This window comes from Rhinoderma darwinii, unplaced genomic scaffold (genome assembly GCF_050947455.1).
Source record: "Rhinoderma darwinii isolate aRhiDar2 unplaced genomic scaffold, aRhiDar2.hap1 Scaffold_128, whole genome shotgun sequence".
NCBI classification, from domain to species: Eukaryota; Metazoa; Chordata; class Amphibia; order Anura; family Rhinodermatidae; genus Rhinoderma; species Rhinoderma darwinii.
Genome location: NW_027461960.1, coordinates 223,228 through 248,078, shown reverse-complemented (window position 1 = coordinate 248,078; position 24,851 = coordinate 223,228). Strand labels below are relative to the sequence as shown.

The 24,851-nt window shown below is 47.5% G+C and overlaps 1 long non-coding RNA gene across 3 annotated transcripts in view; it reads left to right on the top strand.

Moving 5' to 3' along the window:
- The first annotated feature begins 1,272 nt into the window (after positions 1-1,272).
- LOC142699096 (uncharacterized) overlaps positions 1,273-24,851 on the top strand; it is a 39,761-nt gene continuing 16,182 nt past the window's right edge. For 2 of the 3 annotated variants that reach the window (XR_012865986.1, XR_012865985.1), the window contains exons 1-2: positions 1,273-1,348; positions 11,337-11,435. This is a non-coding gene — a long non-coding RNA (uncharacterized LOC142699096). Of the gene's footprint in view, positions 1,349-6,305; positions 6,389-11,336; positions 11,436-24,851 lie in introns of those variants that run through there. The other variant, XR_012865987.1, reaches the window with a different exon arrangement.

Here is a 24,851-nt window from a genome sequence, read left to right as displayed (position 1 = left end):
CAGCAGAGTGGATGAGATTTGAAAAAATCTCATCCACACGCTGCAAAAAAAATGGACCTGCAGTGTGGCTTTTTAAGTCGCAGCATGTCAATTTATTCTGTGGAATCGCTGCTCCTCTGTTGCGGAAATGCTGCGGTTCTGCTGCAAAAATCACACATGAGAACAAAAAAAGGTACTTTTTTAAATTGATAAAAAAGTTTAGACTTGCCCCGGCCGTAGTCCTGGTGACGCGAGCCTCTATTCTTAGCGCAGCCCCGCCTCCTGTCATGACGTTTCATCCCATGTGACTGCTGCAGTGGTCACATGGTCTACAGCATCATCCCAGGAGGCGGGGCTACGTTCAGAAGAGAGAGATGCGTCACCTAAACTACGGCCGGGGTAAGTCTAAACTTTTTTTCTCCCTGCAGGATTCCCGCAGTGGACATGCCTCACGAACTCAACGCAAACAATGCACAAATATCGGACATGTCGTGAGTTTTACGCAGCGGACTCACGCTGCGTGAAAATCACTGACAGTCTGCACGGCCCCATAGAGTAACATAGGTCCGTGCGAGGCGCGTGAAAATCACGCGCGTTGCACGGATGTATTACACGTTCGTCTGAATAAGCCCTAACAATAAGGCCCAGTTCACAGAGTTTTTGGGCCTTGATATTGACTCGGACACTGCATCAGAATCAGCACCAAAAAACGTCCAAAACCGCCTCCCATTGATTTAATCTGAAATCAATGGGAGCCAGTCGCGGAAAAAAGAAAAAAGCAGCACGTCCTTTCTTGCCGCGGTTCCGCCTCTGACCTCCCATTGAAATCAATGGGAGGCAGAAAATGCATTTTTCGCTGCGTTTTTTGTCTGCTGTTCTCAATCGCCGCGGGCAAAAAACGCGGCAAGATAGTGTTGGCAGGTCAAAATCTGCCTCAAAATTCGGTGCGCGGTTCCAGGCGGTCGCCGGTGCGCATGCGCGATCGGTCGCACGGGCGGCGGTGTTTGACGACCCCCATGCTACCCAGGGCCGCCATCAGGGGGGGTATTAGGGGTACTGATGTGAGAGGCCTGGCCAAACCTAATTGAAAGGGGGGCCCGCAGCTCATGACATTCTGTGGTGAAAAAAACGGGCCCCATTGCAGGGGCCTGTTTTTTTTCTACCAAAGGCAAGTCGCGGCAGTTTGCCGTGCCCCCCTTTCAATTAGGGCTTGTGAAGTGAGCGCTGATTGGAGGAGCAGCAGCAGGTGCTTCTGTCTGCTCCACCAATCGGCACAGCCTGTACTGCAGTGTCACTCAGAGCCTCACGCAGCTCCTTCCTGCTGTGCTGCTGCCACAGAGAAGACTCCTCCACGGAGCTCCAGTGTCAGGTAAGAGCAGAGGCTTTAGCTTAATCTATGTTTATTTGTGTGCTGTGTGAGGGAGGAGGAAAGAGGGAAGGGGTTAAGTGATGTGTAGCAGGATGTTTTTTTTGTTTGTTTTTTTAAAAGATCGATTTTGTGGGGGAGGGGAGACTAGGTTATAGGTGATTTAAGTGTGTATTTTTTACAGATCGATTTTGAAGGTGAGGGGACATTGCCCTAAATGCTATAGGAGTGGGGGGATTCTTTATACATGTATTTTGTGGGGAGGGGGACTTCTGTATAGTTTATTTTGTGGTGTAGGAGCTTATTATGAATCATTGGGAGGGGAACTTAGCGTTCTGTATGGGGAGAAAGGATTCTTTAGGGTACGGCCACACGGAGCGGCCCTCACACTGTCGCAACGCGGCCAACAACCGCGCTGGCACTATGTAGGAGCGGCTGTCAAATACCTCGTTAAGGGGTATTCCGGTTACATTCCCATGCGCACTGCCGCTCCATTCATTCTCTATGGGAGCGCCGGAGATAGCCGAGTGCAGTGTTCTGCTTTTTCCGGTGCTCCCATAGAGAACCCGGTGAAGTTCGGTTCGGTTGTCCGGGTTCGCTCATCTCAAAGACACTCCGTTTGCATGTTTGTAAACAGAAAAGCACGTGGTGCTTTTCTGTTTACATTCAGAGTTTGACAGCTCTTGCGCGAATCACGCAGTTCGCAGGGAAGCGCTTCCGTGCGGCATGCGTGGTTTTCACGCACCCATTGACTTCAATGAATGCGTGATGCGCGAAAGACGCCCAAAGAACGGACACGTTGTGACTTTTTTTCAGCGGACTCACACTGAGTAAAAATCCCGCACATGTCCGCACGGCCCCATAGACTAATATAGGTCCATGCATTGCGCGTGCAAATCACGCGCGTTGCACGGACGTTTTTCCCGTTCGTCTGAATAAAGCCTTAGGCTGGATTCACACGAGCGTGTGCTTTTTGCGCTTGCAAAAAATGCAATGTTTTGCGTGCGCAAAAGGCACTTGACAGCTCCGTGCGGCAGCAGCATATGATGCGCGGCTGCGTGGTTTTCGCGCAGCCGCCATCATTATGACACTCCATTTGGATGTTTGTAAACAGAAAAGCACGTGGTGCTTTTCTGTTTTCATTCATCCTTTTGACTGCTGTTGCGCGAATCAAGCTGTTCGCACGTTAGTGCTTCCGTGTGGCATGCGTGGTTTTGACTTCAATGGGTGCGTGATGCGCAGAAAACGCTCAAAGAACGGACATGTCGTGACTTTTGCGCAGCGGACACACGCTGAGTAAAAATCACGCACATGTCTGCACGGCCCCATAGACTAATATAAGTCCGTGCCACGCGTGTGAAAATCCCGCGCGTTGCACGGACATATATCCCGTTCGTCTGAATAAGCCCTTAGAGATAATATTTGTGGGAAGAGCAACTTGATTATAAGGGTAGGAACACACAGGGCGGATACGTAAAACCACACAGCGTACACGTCCTGAGAACCGCAGGGAATTTCACCTGAAAAACAGCACCAAATTTTGGTGTAGTTTTTTTGGCGGAAAGACTGCAGAAATAAATTTAAAAAAAAGCTAATACTCCCGGCCGTAGTCCCTCTCTCTCTCTGAGCGTAGCCCGACCTCCTGCGATGACGCTGTAGTCCATGTGACCGCTGCAGGCTTTGATTGGCTGCAGCTGTCACATGGGATGCATCGTCATCCCTGGAGGCCGGGCTACACTCAGAACAGAATACGCATCGCTATGACTACGGCCGGGTGTATTACCCTTTTTTTCATTGATCTTCTCCTTTGTGAACACTGACCAAATACCATTATAATTGGTCAGAAACTAGCGAATCATGATGATAATTGGCTAAACTAAATAGGCCTGTAATGGGGGTATAGTCAGGCTTAGTGCCTAGGGCAGCGTGAGTTGTAAATACGGCCCTGCTAAAGACGCAGATACTATTGAACACTATAGCGGAGCAGGGAGGTATCTCACTGCTCTGCGATCTACTAGGCTGGTGGTTCCCAACATGAGGTTCCCATGAGAACCCTCCAGGGGTGCCGCGACACCCCTCTGGACAACTGCCACGGACGTGCTTTCTCTCCTCCTCACAGCGCGAAATAGATGTGAGGAAGAGATTTTTTGCAGAACCCCTGTAGATAGCCCCCCCCCCCCCCCCCGACTAAATGGACAGAGACGTCAGGGGCTTCTCCTGGAGTGGAATCCCCGGTCACAGCGTCGGCAATGCTGAGGACAGGGATTCCGCTTCAGGAGTTAGTTGCCCGATGTCACTGTTCAAATATGTACAGAGACATCAAGCACTCCGTCAAGGAGCGGAATCCCCAGCCACAGGGAGCTACAGTGGCGCTATCTACAGGAAGGGAGTGCTACCTACATGGGGGCTGTGTGGCACTACCTACAAGGGGGCTGTGCGGCAAGGGGGGGATTTGTGGCACTAATTACTAGGGGTGCACAATGCATCGAAACTTCGATACTGTTTCGATACTGTGCATCCCCAAATGGTTCGAGCCACACAGCTAAGTATAGTAATGCATGATGAATGAGAGCGGGGCTGCGGCTGTGTAATACAGCCATTGCCCCGCTCCTGAGTCTTGACAAGTGCGCGCCGCGAGGATGATGCGATGCGGCCAGCACTGCACTAATGAGCGGCGGCACTGAAAACAGAACATGGCGGCCGCACTGCTCACCTCATGCTGACCGCGCGTGCACTTAATGTCAGGAGCGGGGCAATGACTGTATTACACAGCCGCAGCCCCGCTCTATAACGGCGGAGATCAGAGAAACCGCTCATCTCCGCCGCTATTCTCCTGAATGCTGCGATCAAAGCTGACTGCAGCATTCAGAGGAAAGTGAGGAGGGGGGAATGCCCCTGGATCGCGTCACAGGGAATTCCTGTGACGCGATCGAGGGCCATACCATATATGGGCAGACAGCCCAGGGTCTATTGAAGGACCCCAGGGCTGTCCTACCATATTTCCTGTTGTTAGGGCATACTGAGGTATGTCCTAACAACTGCCTGTGTGCTATCCGTCCACAGGCTAATGTACTGGCATATATCTGATATATGCCAGTATATTAAAGTTTAAAAATAAAGTAAAAACATAAAGTAATGTTACATTTAAAAAAATACACATACGCCTTTTTTACAATAAGCATTAAAATAAGTCTCAATACATAAAATATACACACATTCGGTATTGGCGCAGCCGTAATAACCTGCACAACAATTTTTTTGCGTCATTTATGATGTGTACGCTGTAAAAAATAAATTAAAAAAAACTTCTTTCACTTATTAATGTGGGGCACGAGGTGTGATGAATTTAACCTCCATGTGCCTCACATTAATAGTAATTAACCCCATCATGTACCTCACACATTAACCCATTATGACTGAGAAACATGATTGGGTTAATTACTATTAATGTGAGGCAAATGGAGGTTAAATTCAGCATCACACCTCGCACCTCACATCAGAAAATGGAAGAACTTTTTTTTATTACTGTTGGCAAAGTATCGTTTTGGTATCGAAATCGCAATACTACACGAAGTATCGGTATCGAAGTCCAAATTCAGGTATCGTGACATCCCTACTACCTACAAATGGGCTGTGTGGCACTACCTACAAGGGGGCTGTGTGGCACTACCTACAGGGGGCTGTGTGGCACTACCTACAAAGGGGCTGTGTGGCACTACCTACAAGGGGGCTGTGTGGCACGAACTACAAAAGGGCTGTGTGGCACTACCTACAAGAGGGCTGTGTGGCACTACCTACAGGGGGCTGCGTGGCACTACCTACAGGGGGCTGTGTGGCACTACCTACAAGGGGGCTGTGCAGCAAGGGGGCTGTGTGGCACGACCTACAAGGGGGCTGTGTGGCACGACCTACAAGGGGGCTGTGTGACACTTTCTACAGGGGGCTGTGTGGTACTATCTACAGGGGGCATCTGTGAGTGGCGGGCTGATTTTCATTTTACTGTGAGTGGGGGGCTGATGGTCATTTTACTGTGAGTGGGGGGCTGATGGTCGTTTTACTGTGAGTGGGGAGCTGATGGTCATTTTACTGTGAGTGGGGGGCTGATGGTCATTTTACTGTGAGTGGACGGGCTGATGGTCATTTTAGGGTATGTTCACACGGCAGCCTCCGTTACGGATGAAATTACGGAGCTGTTTTCAGGAGAAAACAGCTCCGGAATTTCAGCCGTAATGGCATGTGCAGGCGCTTTTCGCTGCGTCCATTACGGACGTAATTGGAGCTGTTTTTCCATGGAGTCAAGGGAAAACGGCTCCAATTACGTCTCAAGAAGTAACAGGCACTTCTTTGACGCGTCTTTTTTATGCGCCGCCTTTTGACAGCGGCGCGTAAAAAAAATGACCGTCGGCACAGAAGACCCATTCAAATGAATGGGCAGATGTTTGCCGGCGCTTTTGAGCCGCATTTTCGGACGTAATTTGGGGCTAAAACGCCCGAATTACGTCCGTAAATAGTGTGTGTGAACCCAGCCTTACTGTGAGTGGAGGGGCTGATGGTTATTTCACTGTGAGTGGAGGGGCTGATGGTTATTTCACTGTGAGTGGGGGGCTGATCGTCTCCAAGTGTTTTCCACCTCTGACCTCCAATTGAAATTAATAGTAGGAAGAAAATAGCTGTGGCGCTCGTTTGGAGCTTTTTTTGCTGCGTCTTTTGCATTCGCTTCAACGGCTTAAAAAAAAACGAAAAAAAAACCCATCAAATAACGCTGTCAATTCAAAAGCAGATTTTTTCTGCCTTACAAAAAATGCTGTGTGAACATACCCTAAGAATGTGGTGCTTATTTTTAGCTATTTTCTGTCTTTCTCTAAACAATTTTTGGTATTTTTTTTTTCCAGGGGTGGCTCAAGTCCGAAAAGGTTGGGAAACTCTGTAGCAGGCTACAGAGGCGCCTGCAGCCTATGAAGCGCAGGGACAGGATCCCTGCGCAGTTGGCGTGATGACATCTCTGGATCAAGCCGGCCTATGCAAGGATCCTGTCAGGTGGAGGTGGGGGGCAGTATGGCACTGTCTACAAGGGGGATGTGGGGGGCAGTATGGCACTGTCTACAAGGGGGATGTAGGGGCTATATGACACTGTCTACAAGGGGGATGTGGGGGCTGTATGACACTGTCTACAAGGGGGGATGTGGGGGCTGTATGTCACTTTCTACAATGGGGAGGTGGGGGCTGTATGTCACTTTCTATAATGGGGAGGTGGGTGCTGTATGACATTGTCTACAAGGGGTCGGTGGGGGGCACTGTGTACAAGAGGGAGGTGGGGCTGTATGACATTGTCTACAAGGGGCAGGTGGGGGCTGTATGGCACTGTCTACAAGGAGGAGGTGGGGGATTATGGCACTGTCTACAGGGAGGATGTACGGCACAATCTACAGGGGGCACTTTCTACTAGGGGGTCTGTAGGGGTATTCTACTCTGTGGAGGCCACTAAGCGGACATCATACTGTGTAGGGGCACTACAGGGGGCAATATAATGTGTGTGGCACTTAGGGGGCATAACACTGTGTGGGCACAATTAGAGGACAAAATACTGTGTCCTTGAAGGCGTTATAATATATTACATTATGAAATATTATTATACTGTGTGTGGGGCACTAAAGGGGCATTACACTGTGTGGGGGCACTATATAGGGCATTATACTGTGGGGAGGAATTATGCTTTTTTTATGGGGCATTTTTTATAATGGCGTGGGGCGCGGAAAGATAATTTCGCACGGGGCGCCATCTACCCTAAGGCCGGCCCTGGATGCCATAGACTTTTTACGTTGCGGCATCGGAATAAGTAAACAGAGCAGGGAGCTGTCAAATCTCCCTGCTCTCAGCTGCCAGAGGCAGCTGGGGGCTGGGAGCGTCCCTGCTCTGCCGGGTGAGATCGATATTAGTATCGATCTCACCCGTTTAACCCGTCAGATGCGGTGCACAATAGCGTGCACCGCATCTGAGTGGTTTTGGAGAGAGGGAGGGAGGGAGCTCCCTCTCTCTCCCACCGACACCCAGCGATACGATCGCCAAGTGTCTGTGTCTCCAATGGCAGCCGGGGGTCTAATAATGGCCCCCAGGTCTGCCTGGAGTGACTGCCTGCTAGATCATGCCGGAGGCAGTAATACACTACAATACAAAAGTATTGCAGTGTATTATAAATGCGATCGGAGAATCGCATATTATAGTCCCCTAGTGGGACTAGTAAAAAAGTGAAAAAAAAGTTTAATTGTAAAGGATCTGCCAGGCACAGCTTCGGGGTTAACTCCCAGAACTAATCAGTCAGCACCTGAGAATACATCCCTGAGACTGACTCCTGCTTCCACCATTCAGGCTGGCAGGCATAGGAGTGGGAGAGCCTATCGTAACCTGGCCAGACTCAGCTAGCTCCCGCCCTCGGTCTATTTAAGCCTGCACTTCCTGTCCCTCGGTGCTTGTGATTCTTTCCTTGTGGTTTCCTGGCCCAGCTACAGCTCCTGCTATTTCTGATCCTGCTCCATACAGACCCTGGCTTACCGACTACTCTTCTGCTTTTCGTTTGGTACCTCGCACACTCCTGGCTTGACTCGGCTCGTTCACCACTCTGGTTGCTCACGGTGTTGCCGTGGGCAACGGCCCCTTTTCCTTGCTTGTGTTCCTTTGTATGTTTGTCGTGCACTTACTGAGCGCAGGGACCGCCGCCCAGTTGTACCCCGTTGCCTAGGGCGGGTCGTTGCAAGTAGGCAGGGACAGAGTGGCGGGTAGATTAGGGCTCACTTGTCCGTCTCCCTACCCCCTGCCATTACATAATCACAAGCTCATACCTAGTCTACCCCTGGTCCCTGACACCACTATGGATCCCCGTGAGACCCTGGCTCAGCAAATGCAGGGTCTCTCCCTACAGGTCCAGGCCCTGGCTCAGAGGGTCAACCAGCCTGATGCTACCCTGGTAGTTCCCCTCACCGCACCTCTTGAACCCCACCTCAAGTTGCCCGGCCGGTTCTCAGGGGACCGGAGGGCTTTTCTCTCCTTTCGGGAGAGTTGTAGGCTTTACTTTCGTTTAAAGCCTGATTCCTCAGGTTCTGAGTGCCAGCGGGTGGGTATAATTATGTCCCGGCTACAGGAAGGGCCCCAAGAGTGGGCCTTCTCCTTGGCTCCTGACTCCCCTGAACTTTCCTCCGTTGATTGTTTTTTTTCTGCTCTCGGACTTATTTATGACGAGACTGACAGGACTGCCTTTGCCGAGAGTCAGCTGGTGACCTTAAGTCAGGGTAAGAGACCTGTTGAGGAGTATTGCTCTGACTTTCGGAAGTGGTGCGTAGCTTCTCGGTGGAATGACCCTGCCTTAAGGTGCCAGTTTAGGTTGGGTCTGTCGAATGCCCTGAAAGACCTGCTAGTTAGCTATCCCTCTTCTGACTCTCTAGACCAGGTTATGGCTTTAGCGGTATGACTTGACAGACGTCTCAGGGAACGACAACGTGAACGTTTATGTGTTTTCTCCTCCGACTCCCCCATGATGCCTCCTGAAGCTCCGTTGCTTCGTTCCTCCCCGAAAGATTCAGAGATACCTATGCAACTCGGGGCCTCCGTGTCCCCCCAACAACGTAGAGAATTCCGCAGGAAGAATGGTCTCTGCTTCTACTGTGGGGACGACAGGCATCAAGTGAACAACTGTCCTAAGCGTAAGATGGCAGCCAGAGAACTTCCGCGTCTAATTGATCATCGGGGAGGTCACTTGGGCGCACAGGTATTTCCCGTAAATATGAAACGTACTAAGATCTTGCTTCCCTTTCAGGTCTCTTTTGGTGGTAGGTCTGCTACCGGCAGTGCCTTCGTAGATTCAGGGTTCTCTACTAATATCATGTCTGTGGAATTTGCTATGTCCCTTGCTATGCCTCTGATTGATTTGCCTAAACCTGTCCCGGTAGTGGGTATCGACTCCACTCCTCTTGCTAATGGTTATTTTACACAGCATACCCCTGTTTTTGAACTCCTTGTTGGCTCCATGCATTTGGAGCAATGCTCTGTACTGTTGATGCAGGGATTATCGTACGATTTGGTTCTAGGTCTTCCCTGGTTGCAGTTGCATAATCCCACGTTTGACTGGAATACTGGGGAGCTAACCAAATATGGTAATGAATGTTGTACGTCATGTTTTTCTGTTAATTCTATTTCTCCCCCTAAGGAGGCGAATACGCTTTTCAGGCGTAATTCGAGGTGTAAACCGCCTCCATTATGTCCGAGAAGAGGTCGTGTGCACATACCCTAACAGTGCCAACCACAGTACTCCCATAACAGGGCCATCCAGTGCTCCCTTAACAATGCCAACCACAGTACTCCCATAACAGTGCCATCCAGTGCTCCCTTAACAGTGCCAACCACAGTACTCCCATAACAGTGCCATCCAGTGCTCCCTTAACAGTGCCAACCACAGTACTCCCATAAGGCTGGGTTCACACAACCTATTTTCAGACGTATTGGAGCCGTCTTTTCAGGCGTAATTCGAGGTGTAAAACACCTCCATTATGTCCGAGAAGAAATTTCAGACGTAATTGCAGTTATCGTGTGCACATACCCTTACAGTGCCATCCAGTACTCCCATAACAGTGCCAACCACAGTGCTCCCATAACAGTGCCAACCAGTACTCCCATAACAGTGCCAACCAGTACTCCCATAACAGTGCCAACCAGTACTCCCATAACAGTGCCATCCAGTACTCCCTTAACAGTGCCATCCAGTGCTCCCTTAACAGTACCAACCACAGTGCTCCCATAACAGTGCCAACCAGTACTCCCATAACAGTGCCATCCAGTGCTCCCATAACAATGCCAACCAGTACTCCCATAACAGTGCCATCCAGTGCTCTCTTAACAGTGCCAACCACAGTGCTCCCTTAACAGTGCCAACCAGTACTCCCATAACAGTGCCATCCAGTACTCCCTTAACAGTGCCATCCAGTGCTCCCTTAACAGTGCCATCCAGTGCTCCCTTAACAGTACCAACCATAGTGCTCCCATAACAGTGCCAACCAGTACTCCCATAACAGTGCCATCCAGTGCTCCCATAACAATGCCAACCAGTACTCCCATAACAGTGCCATCCAGTGCTCTCTTAACAGTGCCAACCACAGTGCTCCCATAACAGTGCCAACCAGTACTCCCATAACAGTGCCAGCTACAGTGCTCCCATAACAGTGCCATCCAGTGCTCCCTTAACAGTGCCAGCCACAGTGCTCTCATAACAGTGCCAGCCACAGTGCTCCCATAACAGTGCCAGCCACAGTGCTCCCACAACAGTGCCAGCCACAGTGCTCCAATAACAGTGCCAGCCAGTGCTCCAATAATCATGCCAGCCACAGTACTCCCATAACAGTGCCAACCACAGCCACAGTGATAGCTGCAACAACAGTTCTAGTCAGGTGTAATGGGCCCCATTGAGAGATGTCTAACAGGGACCCCACCTACCAGGTGCCATTGCTAATACTGGTGTCTTCTTATGTGATAGAGGGGCCTTTGCGCCGCCTTAGGCACTGGAACCCAGATACGACTGCTGCCTCTGCACTCCTTATAGCCAAGTCCCAGTTTTCACCCACAATGCTCCAATAATATCTTTCCCACAACAGCACCAGCACAGTGCCCCAATCACAATGAATCTGTGGCCACTCTCACGTAGCAAGAGCCCTTACTCGGCAGGGGCCACGCGGGATTGTGATTGGGAACTTGGGAGGAACTCATTAGGACAGTCTGAAAAAAGGCTGCTCTAGAAATATAATTTTTTTTTATTTTTTTAATTTATATATATATATATATATATATATATATATATATATATATATATATATATATATATATATGAATATGAGTTCCTGCATTCTGTTGTTTCACCACTAGATGCCACTCCAGTTCTGTGTTCTGATTTTGGATTCTTCCAATGTACAAAATGATTGTAGACTTAGGCTTTTTCTTCTTCTTCCTCCAGTCCAATCACAGGCTGCAGCGGTCACATGGACTGCCGCGTCATCCAGGGAGGTCGGACTGGATGTCAAGAGAGGGTCGCGTCACCAAGACAACGGCCGGGGTACGTATGAACTTTTTTGTACTTTCAAACGCTGCCCGAAAGGGTTGCCCGTTCCCTCTATCCTGATAGAGAGAAGGGGCTGCCGATTAGTGCAGAGAAAATGGGTCCGTAAATATGGGTGGAATACTGGTGACACCGGACCCGTATTTACGGACAGGAAAAAATACGTTCGTGTGCATGGGGCCTAAAACAGCAACATTTCCTGCATTTTTTACTGCAGCAATTCAGTCCACTTTCCGCAGCAGGAATTCACATTCTGCGGTACGAAAAATACATACCGCAGGTGAATTTCTGCTCCAAAATTTTACGCATCGTGAGGATGAGATTACGTGTGGACAAGTCCTTAACCCTTTCCCGCCGCACCCCTTTTTCAGATTTTCATTTTCGTTTTTTCCTCCCCACCTTCCAAAAGCCATAACGTCTTTTTTTTCCGTCGATATAGTCCTATGAGGGCTTGATTTTTGCAGGGCGAGTTGTAGTTTATCGTGCCATGTAATGTACTTAGAAACGGGAAAAAAAATAATTGTGGGGTAGAAAATGAAAAAAAACAGCGATTCCTCCATTGTTTTTTGGGCGTCGTTTTTACAGAATTCACTGTGCAATTAAAACAACATGTTAACGGGGGGCGTGGCTTGGATGCAGAACGGGACGGACGCTTCAGAGTGAGCTCCGTCTTAAAACCTCAAGCGACGGTATATTTAAGCGTGCCCGAAGCCGGGGTTTGACTGTTCTTCGTCACTCAACCCGGGGACAACGATGATGACAAGGAGAAAGGGGAATAAGTCCGGCCCGAAGCGGCTAATGGACTTCTTTTCGACCCGCAGCGCGAGGAAGGAGGATTTCCAAGATGGCGTCGGCAGCAGCTTCTCTGGAGAGATGTGTGACAGAGGATCGAGACTGGCGTCGACCCCTCGGATTCTCCCGGTGAGTCTATACACTCCCCTAAATGCCCAATAGCGGCAAGCCCGAGTTGCAGAGGAAGCAAGCTGATCTTTGGCCCTAGCTCCCCTCTGACACCGGAGAGAGTCCTCATGCACATGGCGGCTGAGAGACGGCAACAAGAGGAGGGAGATCTCCCCCCTGATCATCAGGTCTCCCAAAGGGACCAATTCCCAACTACTGATTCCTTGCAAGAGGATACATCACTTGAGGAGGGGGACCCGATCTCTAGCCTCCCCACTACAGATCAGGCGGCGTCGGAAACTTTTATTAAAGGCCTGGTGATGGCCCTTAGGGGGTCCCTGCAAAAGGACTTAGCAAAAATCTCTGCTACGTTACACACTAATATAGAAGAGTTAGGCTCCAGAGTGGATCACGTGGAGAGGAAAATGGGGGAATTCACTCAGGCGCACAATGATTTAGTGGATGCACACTATACTTTAGAAGAAGAGGTGGAAAGCATGAAATCTAAGATGGCGGATATGGAGGATAGGAATAGGAGGAACAACGTTAAATTTCGGGGCATTCCTGAATCCGTGTCTCCGTCTGATCTCCCACTGTTCTTGCAAAAGCTGATTAAATCCCTCTTGCCACACTCCACGCCTCAAGATCTGATTATAGACCGGGCACACCGTTTGCCGAAACCTAAGGCTTTACCATCAGATATACCAAGAGATGTACTTTCTCGCATACATTTTTTTCATGTCAAGGAAGCCCTAATGTTCGCAGCGCGAAAAGCTCAGAAACTCCCAGACCCATATGAAGGGGTACATCTTTATGCGGACCTCTCACAAGCCACTCTTCAAGCTAGAAGGAATTTCCTGCCTGTTACCCTCGCGCTGCGGAACAACAAGATGCCGTATAAGTGGGGGTTCCCTACGAAGCTTCTGGTCCGAAAAGAGGATCATACACATGTTCTTCACAAGCCTGCGGATGGTATTCAATTGCTGAAGGAGTGGGGGGTCCGGATGTCCGACATACCTGTGAAACCCTCAATCAGAGCTCCGTCCAGAATTTCTCCAGAGTGGCGGAGTCAGGCTGACTCTCGCTGAAGGTACTTTATGCGTGAGATTATGAGGTTGAGTCTCTTCAGGCCGAACTTTCGTCCCCAGTATCTTTACAGGGTCGTTGAGATCTTCTAGATCCTGTGGTTTTCATAGTGCTTCAGGGACTGTTATATCTCTGATACATGTGGTTAAAGTTATGGTTCAAGTATTCCCTGTTTTTCTCCCAAACATGTAACACCAAGTGTATATTCTCTGGTATGTCTACAAATGATGATGAGTCGAGGTTGAAGCAGACTCCATATGGTATAATGCTCATTAGGAATTTTGATAATGGCGGTTTAAATAGTTTCACTGAATGTAAAGGGACTAAATAGCCCATTTAAAAGATCCTCCGCCTGGAAGGAGGCCCGAAGTTCTAGAGCAGATATCCTGTGTTTACAGGAGACGCATTTCCAGAGAGAGAAGTGCCCTTCTTTTGTAAATCCGAATTTCCCTCATGTTTTTATGGCCAATTCTGACAGGAAAAAAGCAGGGGTCTTGATTGCAGTCAGTGATTCTTTGGATTTTAGGGCAGATTCACACGAACGTTGCGTTTTTGCGTGCGCAAACAACGCGCCGTTTTGCGAGCGCAAAAACCATTTGACAGCTGCGTGTGTCATGCGTGTCTGATGCGCGGCTGCGTGATTTTCGCGCAGCCAGCATCATAGAGATGAGGCTTGTCAATGCCCGTCACTGTCCAAGGTGCTGAAAGAGCTAAATCTTTCAGCACCCTCGACAGTGAATGCCGAACACAACAGCGAAAAACCTGTAAAAAAAAAAGATAAAGTTCCTACTTACCGAGAACTTCCCGCCCGTTGCCTTGGTGACGCGTCCTTGGTGACGCGTCCTTGGTGACGCGCCTCTCTTGACATCGGGCCCCACCTCCTTGGATGACGCGGCAGTCCAAGTGACCGCTGCAGCCTGTGATTGGCTGCAGCCTGTGCTTGGCCTGTGATTGGCTGGAGCTGTCACTTGAACTGAAGTGTCATCCCGGGAGGCCGGACTGCAGGAAGGAGACAGGAGTAATCGGTAAGTTAGAACTTTGTTTTTTTTTACAGGTGCATGTATTTTGGGATCGCAAGTCACTGTCCATGGTGCTGAAACAGTTTAACTCTTTCAGCACCATGGACAGTGACTATCTCCTGACGTCGCGTACCGATAATTTTTTTGCCGGGATCGGCCAAAACGAGTTTGGCCGAACCCGGTGAAGTTTGGTACGCTTGTCCGGCTTCGCTCATCGCAAAGACACTCCGTTTGGATATTCGGAAACAGAAAAGCACGTGGTGCTTTTCGGTTTTCATTCATCCTTTTCACTGCTGTTGCGCGAATCACGCTCGTCCCACGGAAGTGCTTCCGTGTGGTGCGCGTGATTTTCACGCACCCATTGACTTCAATGGGTGCGTGATGCGCGAAATACGCAGAGTTATTGAACCTGTCGCGCTTTTTGCGCAGCAGACAAACGCTGCACAAAAAGCACGGACTGTCTGTACTGCCCCATAGACTTGTATTGGTCCATGCGTGCCGCGTGAAAACCACGCGGCCCGCACGGACCGAATACACGCTCGTGTGAATCCCCCCTTAAGCTGGTGGATTCTCTGATCGATGTGGGGGGGAGATTTCTTGCTCTGGTGTGTTCTATCAATGACTCTTTGATAACGTTAGTCAATATCTATGCTCCTAACGCCTCACAGATCCGCTTTCTGAACATAACCATGCGGAAAATTCGCAAGATCCAAAAGGGTCAACTCATACTTTGTGGAGATTTTAATGTAGTTCCAGACAGGGTTATGGACACCACCAGCAAGAGCAGGAGGTCTCTCCTTACACTCTCACCGTGGGCTCAAAGGGAAGACCTTTATGATGTGTTTAGATGCCATAATGCTTCGTCCAGGGAATTCACTTTCTATTCTTCCTGCCATCACACTTTCTCTCGGATTGATGTATTCCTAGTAGATAAATGGTTGCTGCAAGCAGTACAGAAAGCAGAGGTAGGGGTGATCACGTGGTCAGACCATGCTCCTATATCCATGCAGATAGCATTGGCACCCTGGGCCCGTCCCTTTAGGAATTGGCGCAATAATACCTTTCTGATGGCCCTGCCTAAATATAAAGAGCATATTTCCTCTCAATTGCAAGAATACTTTGATCTTAATGACACCCCAGAGGTTGATCCCTTTGTCCTATGGAATGCCCATAAAGCAGTTATGCGTGGACTCCTGATCCAACAGAGCTCGCACTATTATAAACAGAAACGGGTAAATACGGACAAGGTATTGGAACAGATCAAAGCTCTAGAGACCCAACAAAAATCCTCCCCTTCGGACACACTAAATGATGTGCTGACCAAACTTAGACAGGAACTTAGGAGGCTGCTTATAGCGGACTTTGATAAACATTTAACCTCGCTCCGCATGACCTACTACACCTCACATAATAAAGCGGGCAAATATATGGGGACAAGGGTTAAACTGAAACAACAAAAAAGTAGGATTCCATTTTTAGAGGCAGAGGGGGAGGATTCTAAGGTTTCGAACCCGCAAGACATCGCGGACAGATTTAGTTCGTTCTACGCTAAACTTTATAATTTGAAAGAAGACCCTGCCACGTCTCACCCAACTTTGAAGACTATAGATGGGTTTTTGGACAAGTTACAGCTGCCCAAGATAACCCCTTTACAGCTAGACCAACTTAATGCCCCTATTCTGACAGAGGAAGTGACCAGAGTAATTCGGATGGGTAAACAACATAAGGCCCCGGGACCGGATGGGTTCTCCTCCGAATATTATAAACTAAATGAGAAGATATTGGCCCCATACTTGGCGCAAATTTTCACCGTTGCAATGGCCAAGGGTAACCTTCCTGAGGAAATGCTCCAAGCAACCATAGTTACCATCCCTAAACTGGGGAAATCCCCTACGCTACCAGCTAATTTCAGGCCCATATCCTTGTTGAACTGCGACACCAAACTTTATGCAAAGATACTGGCCCAACGTCTATTGACCATACTCCCTACCATAATACATAATGACCAGGTGGGGTTTACGAAGGGCCGTCAAGCCCCAGATGGCACCAGACGCATTATCAATCTGATATCTAAGGCAGAGACTAGCCGGACGCCTTCTCTTCTCCTCACGCTGGATGCGGAGAAGGCATTCGATAGGATTCAATGGGACTTTGCCTTTGCTACCATGCGAAGGTTCGGTTTCTCTGGTTCCATTCTCACTGCGATAGGTGCTCTATATTCCTCACCTTCAGCTAGGGTCCTGGCTAACGGGATGATGTCCAGAGCATTTCATATCACCAATGGTACCCGACAGGGATGCCCTCTCTCGCCCTTACTGTTCACTATGGTTATGGAACCATTGGCGGAAATGATACAAATTGATTTGGGGGTGCGAGGGATTTCAGTAGGGCATAGACAGCATAAGATAGGCTTATTCGCTGATGACGTCATTTTGACCCTTACAGATCCATTGACATCTCTTAGAAGGGTATCGGAAATTCTGGAATGGTTCAGTAGGGTCTCGTATTATAAAGTTAATGTATCCAAGTCTCAGATACTGGGATTATCAATTTCCACAAGACTGCGACGGGACATTCAGAAAGAATTCTCGTATGGTTGGGAGGAGGGGTCGATCCCTTATCTAGGTATTAAATTATGTGCCAATACCTCTAAACTGGCACATATTAATCTGCTTCCTTTATTCGATAAACTACAGGGAGACCTTCAGCGATTATCAGGCACTGAACCGTCCTGGATGGGACGCATGGTCCTATATAAAATGTTAATTCTGCCCAAAATACTATATATTTTTAGAACAGTTGTAGTTCCTATTCCTAGACCCCTTCTTAGAAAGCTACAAGATCAGTTGATGGGATTTATTTGGAACAAGGGGAAACCACGAGTGGCACGGCAGCGTCTCTATGTCCATAGACGGAGGGGGGGAATGGGAGTCCCGAATCTTGAAGCGTATCACGCAGCTATAGTGATGCGCCAGTTGAGACACTGGTGTTTTCCATTCACAGGCTCTAGCTGGCCTATGATAGAACGACATCTGATTGGAGATATCCCTCTCTCCTCGCTACTGCTAGCTCAAGCGAAGTTCCCTACAAGCTTGATTCCAAGATTTCCTACGGTGATAGCTTCTATCCAGGCATGGAAAGCAGCTCTAAAGGCAACACCCCCTGACGCTCCTACCCGCAAGATCCCTCTACCGGTGGACACCCTGGAACTTTTGGTTCCTAACCTAAAATTGAAAAACTGGGAAGCCCGGGGGATTGTGACACTATCTGATTTGTTTAATAGTGACAATATTAAAACTTTCTCAGAGCTATGTACGGAATTTGGAATTTCACAGGCAGATCTTTTTAAATACAGGCAGGTTAGACATCTTCTGCCATCTAAATCGCATGCACAGGTACAGATTCCATCTGGGCTACATGACTTGATTATTAAGAACGGTACGGGGGAGCCTAAGCTAACCCGAGCTTTATATGATATAATCCTGGGGGATGGGGCAATTTCAAAAACCCCGCAAATGGCAAAATGGGAAGTAGACTTGGGATACACATATGACATTGAGACATGGGAAAAAGCGATTAAATGGACATTGAGGTCCACTATGAATTCGAATCTCCTGGAAGTTTTCCACAAACTACTTTTGAGATGGTACTTTACTCCATGCAAATTGTCCAAAATGTACCCGTCCTCTAGCCCCTTGTGTTGGAGAGGATGTGGGATGGTTGGGTCATTATTTCACATCTTTTGGGAATGCCCAGTTATTGCTTCATTGTGGAAAGAGGTGTTTGACTTAGTGTCCAATTTAGTGGGTACCCAGATGGAACTCAGTGCAGCTCTAGCCCTTCTCTCCTTGGATATAGATGCAGTAGAGCCGTCCCAAAGAGTTATTGTGTCCCACATATGTCTCTCAGTTAAACTTTTAATGGCTAAACGATGGAAAACTAATGTAGCTCCCTCTATACGGGAAGTGATTGACAATGTTTCATCCCATTGTGGGTACGAGAGGCTCTTTGCACTTCGTCTTAATAAAATGGAACGCTTCAAATCCCAATGGCGTTCGTGGATAGATAGATTCTCTTGCTGAGAATAAAAGTCCAGAGAAAAAGGGGATTATTGGGAAATGTATTGTCATAAATACTACAAAGGTGTATGGATTAATGTATACTTGGTGTGTATCCTGGTTTTCCCTACCCTCCCCGGTTGCTTTTCCCTTCTGTATTCCCTTCCCCCCCTCCACAGGTCACTTCTCAAATGTTGATTTGCATCGTATAGGTACTTCCTTGCAAGGATACTATGTACCATTGTATAATCTGTAACCTGTGGTTTCTTTGATATACTAATAAAAAACTAATGTTGGAAAAAAAAAAAAAACAACATGTTAACTTTATTCTGTGGGTCAATTTGATTGCGGCGATACCAAATGTATATAGTTTTTTCTATATTTTACAAGTAAAAACCGAAGTGTAAAAAAGAAAATTTATTTTGTGTCGCCAAATTCCGAGAGCCATAACTTTTATATCTTTTTTTTTCTTTATCAAGATTTTTATTTTGCAAAAAAGATTACAGCATATAAACATTGTACAATATTGCCCAAAAAAATGTGCACGCAATATAAAATACATATTTTTACAGTATATGAACAGTATATAAAATGCATGAACATCAATGGGAGGTAACCTCCCAGCCATCAAAAAGTGCGTATGAATCAAAATACAGTGGTACTAACTGTACCATGTTCACATCAAGATAGTGCAATAAACATGGGGACCAGTGAAGTAAGAGTCGGTACGTATAAGTGCCACAAATATAATATAACACCAACACAAGACACCAGACAACAAAGGGAAACACAGACAGACATAGCGCATGGAGTAAGATCACAGAAGTTGCTCAGAACCTTCCATCCAGCCAGAGAGGTAGATCAGTACCACCCCGGAATCCAGACTACACTGCCCAAGTTTGGACGAAGAGCACAGACTTGCCCCTGTCAGCGGACAGCAATTCCTCCATCCTCATAATCCCGTTCACCTCTGTTACCCATTCCGTCAAAGAAGGAACAGTATGAGACTTCCAGTGACGAGGTATCACCGTTCTCGCCGCAGTCAGGAAATGCCTAAAGACACCCCTTTTGAGGTGTGGGAGTGATCCAGGAACCATGGAGAGTAATCCTATAGAAGCCGAGGTCGGGACCTCAGTGTGAAAGAGCTTGTTACCCAAGTCAAAAATCTTTACCCAGAAGGGACGTATCCTGGGACAGTCCCACCAAATATGCAACATGGTTCCAGGAGCCTCCCCACACCTCCAATAATCAGCAGACACATCAGGAAATATCCTATGCAACAAAGCAGGGCAACGATACCACCTAGTGAGTATTTTGTAGTTTTTTTCTTGAGCAAAGCAAGACGTTGGTAGTTTGTGAGCTAAAAAGAAAGAAGTACCCCATTCCTCTTCAGAATGTTGAACCCCCATTTTCTCGTCCCATGCAGTAGTGAAGGACAGTTGAGAGAGAGAAAATTTAGGCAAGAGAATTCCATGTAAATAGGACAAGACATGAGAAGGGGCAGTTGATAAAGACAAATAATGTTCCAAAGGAGTCCTATCCTGTAGCAACACCAGACAGTCTTCCATGGAAGATAGATAGGAACGCAACTGTAGGTATGACGTCTGGTCAGCGCCATGTCCAAGCCACACCCCATAACTTTTATATTTTGATCACTTTTTATTTCATCTTTTGTGGGCGATGAGGTGACCAAAAAATAGAGATTCTGGCGCTTACAATTTTTTTTTTTACGGCGTTCACCCTGCGGGTTACATAATGATATATTGTAATAGTTTAGACTTTTACGGACGCGGCGATACCAATTATGTTTATTTATTTTTTACTATGCTCTAGGGGGAAAATGGGAAATGGGGGGTGTTTGGAACTTTTAATCTTAAACATTTTTTTACATAAAAAACAACAACTTTATTTTACTAATTTTTACTTTTTTTATTAGTCCCCCTAGGGGACTTCAACCAGCGATCGTCAGATCACTTGCACTATATACTGCAATACTAATGTATATATAGTGATTCTGACAGGCATCTATTAAGCCCTGCCGGAGGCATAGCTTAATAGGCGCACAAAGATGGCGGACCTGGGGGCCTTCATTAGGCCCCCAGGCAGCCATAGCAACTATCGCCACCCCACGATTGCATTGTGGGGGGCGTGATGAGCTGTTAGAGGGGGTCGCCCCCTCTTTCTAACGATTTAAATGCTGCGGTCGCTATTGACCGCGCCATTTAACGAGTTAAACAAGCGGGATCGCACACGATTGTCATATACAGCCGACACCGGCATCGTATGGAGCGGGTTCACTCCGTGAGCCCGTTCCATACTTCCCCTTCCCGACTTTGGAGTATGGATACGTCAAATGTCGGGAAGGGGTTAAACTTCATGTTAGTTCCTGATTTATTCGTCCTTGTCTACCAAGGTGCCTTCCTGCCGGGACGTATGAGATTCCCATCTTGACAGGGAAGGGTTAAAGAAGTTGTCCAGGATTAGAAAAACATGGCTGCTTTCTTCCAAAAACAGCGCCACACTTGTCCATGGGTCGTGCCTGGTATTGCAGCTCAGCTTCATTGTAGTAAAAGAGGCAGGGCTGCAATAACACACACAACCTGTGGCCAGGCATGGCAGTGGTGCAGCAGAGTCCCCCCCACTACTGAACATGGATAGAAATGGACTAGAAGAGAGAGCTGAGGTACAGTGGAGGAAATAAGTATTTGATCTCTTTCTGATTTTGTAAGTTTGCCCACTGTCAAAGACATGAACAGTCTAGAATTTTTAGGCTAGGTTAATTTTACCAGTGAGAGATAGATTATATAAAAAAAAAAAACTGAAAATCACATAGTCAAAATTATATATATTTATTTGCATTGTGCACAGAGAAATAAGTATTTGATTCCTTTGGCAAACAAGACTTAAAGGGGTTGTCCGAGATACCAACATTTTTTCAAAAACTGTGTCATACATTACCCCTTATACAGACAACCTAAATAAAGCATTATTTAAAAAAAAAATTCTACTTGGCACATTTCTGCTTTGAGTTTAGCACGGCTTGTTTACATGCAGTTCAGCTCTGGTTTGTTGATCTTTCCTTGTGAGGAAACTTTTTTCCCGTGCACGCTCCTTGCAGGCTGCAATGAGCGTGCACGTACCTTCCAAGAGTTCACGTGAGCTGTCCCTGCTCCTCCCGCTGACATCCTTCACTGGACTTGTCTTCTTGCTGACATTCTTGAAGGATGGTGACCGTTCTCCCCCCATTATGTTTTTCACATTTATGTTTCCTTTCTCTTTTCAGGTCTATAAACCTCTTCGTGTCTCCCTCACCCTCGTCCACCCTCACCCTCGTCCACCCTCACCCTCGCCCACCCTCACCCTCGTCCACCCTCACCCTCGTCCACCCTCTTCTATCTCATGTCTCTCTCCACTAAGGCCATGTTCACACAGAGTTTTTTTGCAAGAGGAATATCTGCCTCAAAATTCCGTCTTGAAGTTTGCGGCAGATTTACCTCTCCCTGCACGTTGATTTTTGCGTCGTTTTTCCCGGAGTTTTTTGTGCGCTGTTTGCGTATTTGTTTGCCGGTTTGTTCGGGGCGTTTTTCGCTTCGTTTATCTTGGCGTTTTTTGCTTGTTTGTTTGCGTATTTTTTTGCGATGTTTTTTGCTGTGTTTTCCATTGCGTTTATCGTAGCCTTTTTCACGTAGTTTATCATTTCTTTTTTTGCATCGTTGTTTGCGCCATTTTTTCAAAAACTGTGTCATACATTACCCCTTATACAGACAACCTAAATAAAGCATTATTTTAAAAAAAACTTCTACTTAGCACATTTCTGCTTTGAGTTTAGCACGGCTTGTTTACATGCAGTTCAGCTCTGGTTTATTGATCTTTCCTTGTGAGGAAACTTTTTTCCCGTGCACGCTCCTTGCAGGCTGCAATGAGCGTGCACGTACCTTCCAAGAGTTCACGTGAGCTGTCCCTGCTCCTCCCGCTGACATCCTTCACTGGACTTGTCTCCTTGCTGACATTCTTGAAGGATGGTGACCGTTCTCCCCCCATTATGTTTTTCACATTTATGTTTCCTTTCTCTTTTCAGGTCTATAAACCTCTTCGTGTCTCCCTCACCCTCGTCCACCCTCACCCTCGTCCACCCTCACCCTCGTCCACCCTCACCCTCGTCCACCCTCACCCTCGTCCACCCTCTTCTATCTCATGTCTCTCTCCACTAAGGCCATGTTCACACAGAGTTTTTTTGCAAGAGGAATATCTGCCTCAAAATTCCGTCTTGAAGTTTGCGGCAGATTTACCTCTCCCTGCACGTTGATTTTTGCGTCGTTTTTCCCGGAGTTTTTTGTGCGCTGTTTGCGTATTTGTTTGCCGGTTTGTTCGGGGCGTTTTTCGCTTCGTTTATCTTGGCGTTTTTTGCTTGTTTGTTTGCGTATTTTTTTGCGATGTTTTTTGCTGTGTTTTCCATTGCGTTTATCGTAGCCTTTTTCACGTAGTTTATCATTTCTTTTTTTGCATCGTTGTTTGCGCCTATTTTTGCTGCGTTTTTCGTTGCGTCTTTCGTGGCGTTTTCCCAGTTGATTTTCGCTGCGTTCTTTGCCTCTTTTTGCGGCGTTTTTTGCGTCTTTTTCCGCGATGTTTTTCGCAGCGTTTTCCGTGGCGTTTATCGTAGCCTTTTTTGCGTCGTTTTTCGCGTTTTTTTTCTGCGTTTTTCATTGCGTCTTTCGTGTCGTTTTCCCTGTCGTTTTTCGTGGCGTTCTTTGCCTCTTTGTTTGGGGCTTTTTTCGCGCCTTTATTTGCGATGTTTTTCGCGGCATTTATCGTAGCCTTTTCGGCGTTTTTTTTTGCGTCTGTTTTTTGCGGCGTTGTTTGTGGCTTTTTTTGCTGCGTTTTTTGCGTCGTTTTCCGTGGCGTTTTTCGCCTGCGGCAATTGAGCGCCGCGGGCATAAAACAACGCAAAATACGCTTTCTCTGCCTCCCATTGAAGTCAATGGGAGGTCAGAGGCGTAAACGCCCGAAGATGGAGCATGTTGCTTCTTTTTCCCGCAAGGCAGTTTTAATGCTCGATTTTAATGCTTGTTACAACAAATTGCAGCATAAATCACGCACCAAACACGCTTGTTTGGTGCATGGTTTTCACGCATGCGTCTACTTTAATGTGAGTGTAGGTGCATGATAACGCACCAATATAGGACATGCAGTATGTTTCACGCAGCGGACTCTCGCTGCGTGAAAACGGCCCCATTGAAATAAATGGGTCGCGTGTGCTGTGCGTGGTTTCGACGATCAGCACACGGACGAGATTCACCCTGGTGTGAATGGGGCCTTAGGCACGATTTACACAAGTGTGAATCACGTCCGTGTGCTGTGCTTTGAAAAAACGCACAACACACGCGACCCATTTATTTCAATGGGGCCGTTGACACATGCGTGACTATTCACGCAGCGAGAGTCCGCTGCGTGAAACATACTGCATGTCCTCTATTGGTGCGTTATCATGCACCTACACTCACATTGAAGTCAATGCATGCGTGAAAACCACGCACCGCACACGTGTTTGGTGCGTGATTTACACAGCAATTTGTTGTAAAAAAGAAGAAAAAAATGGGCTGGCTTTGTGAGTGCGTGAATAACACATGACAATCGAAAAGCACACTGATGCATAAGGGCGGATTTACACGAGCGTGTGCATTTTGCGCACACAAATGCGGCGTTTTGCGTGCGCAAAATGCACTTGACCGCTCCATGTCATGTTCATACGGATGCGCGGCTGCGGTTTTCGCGCAGCCGTCATCATTATGACACTCTGGATGTTTGTAGCACGTGGTGCTTTTCTGTTTACATTCATTATTTTACTGTTGTTGCGCGAATTACGCTCGTCCCACGGAAGTGCTTCCATGGGGTGCGCCTGATTTTCACGCACCTATTGACTTCAATGGGTGCGTGATGCTCGAAAAACGCAGAAATATAGAACATGTCGCGAGTTTTACGCAGCGGACTCACGCTGCGTAAAATTCACGGACTGTCTGCACTGCCCCATAGACTAGCATAGGTCCGTGCGACACGCGTGAATACCACGTGGGTTGCACGGACGTATAGCACGTTCGTGTTAATCCGCCCTAACGCAAACACACGGATGGGATTGACGCAAGTTTTTCACGCGCGGAAAATACACACGCTAGTGTGCATGAAGCCTTACTAATGGACGCTGTTAGACAGTGGCCATTAATAATGCACTAGTAATACATTTTTAAATAAATGAGAAGGACATAGAAAAAATATTGTAATAAAATAACACACAACACTGGTTAACGATTTTATTACAAATAAAAAAGGTGTCATTGAAGTCGTCCTTGAACTTG